This window comes from Benincasa hispida, chromosome 3 (assembly GCF_009727055.1).
Source record: "Benincasa hispida cultivar B227 chromosome 3, ASM972705v1, whole genome shotgun sequence".
NCBI classification, from domain to species: domain Eukaryota; kingdom Viridiplantae; phylum Streptophyta; class Magnoliopsida; order Cucurbitales; family Cucurbitaceae; genus Benincasa; species Benincasa hispida.
The window spans coordinates 14,931,793-14,932,799 of NC_052351.1; positions in this window are offsets into that span (position 1 = coordinate 14,931,793).

Here is a 1,007-nt window from a genome sequence, read left to right on the forward strand (position 1 = left end):
TCATATTTATATCTAATTTTCTCCAAAATAATGTATTTTATACATTTAGCCAATTATATCATATATAATTAACTAGTCCAATTATATCATATATAATTTAACTTCCTTTTGTCAATTTGAACATTTAAAATTAACCTAAACACTGGTTCTCGACTTTATCCAAGCTACCCAGGTGACCTAATGGACCTGTGGCTTGAAGCTTCAACAGTAGATGAATAGCTGACTAAACTCTTTAGTCACGAGATCCACCATCCGTTAACTGTCAGTGATTCCACTAAAGACCAATAGCTGAACTCTTTTTACCACAGATATATTTCTGTGTCCATTGGATATAACCAATCATGAGTACATGACCCTTCACAGATACACTAAATACAGCTGGGCCAATTTACCGTTTTGCCCCTATAGTTACATCTCACTCCTCAAGTACCAATGACTTCTCTAATGAACAATACAACATAGCCCAACTATGTGTGAACACCTCTTGGGCCAGGAGAAGGTGTGTGGTGCCACATCGTTTAAGCCCCAGAATCAGCCCTTAAGAGAGCCATCTATCTATTTACCCCTGCCGCGAGGAATGAGTGAATTCCATCTTGTGTAGCTGAGTTCCCAGCTCCTAAATCAGACGAATCCCAGAAATGGTAGGTTTGAATTGGCAAACTGGCCACTCGCACCCATACAAATCAAAGAACCGCCCTCAATAGCAGGAGTTCTCAACTCACTTAGGATTGAGGTCATGTTACCTATGGTCATCCTAATGAAGTGAAGTCTCTGTTATGAACGGTGTTATATAACGGTATTATATAACGAGACGTTAACACTTCGTGGTCAGGTCTTATACAAACTCTTTGTATAGGACGCCCCTGCTCGCATGTCCCCAACATGAATGATTAGGATCAGACCATCTGTAACAAGTCACAACACTTGTGACTTGTGAATATTCCACAAAGCTGGTCGCATCCGTAGCGTTACCAGGATAAGGTTTTCCTCCTATATCCATATACTAC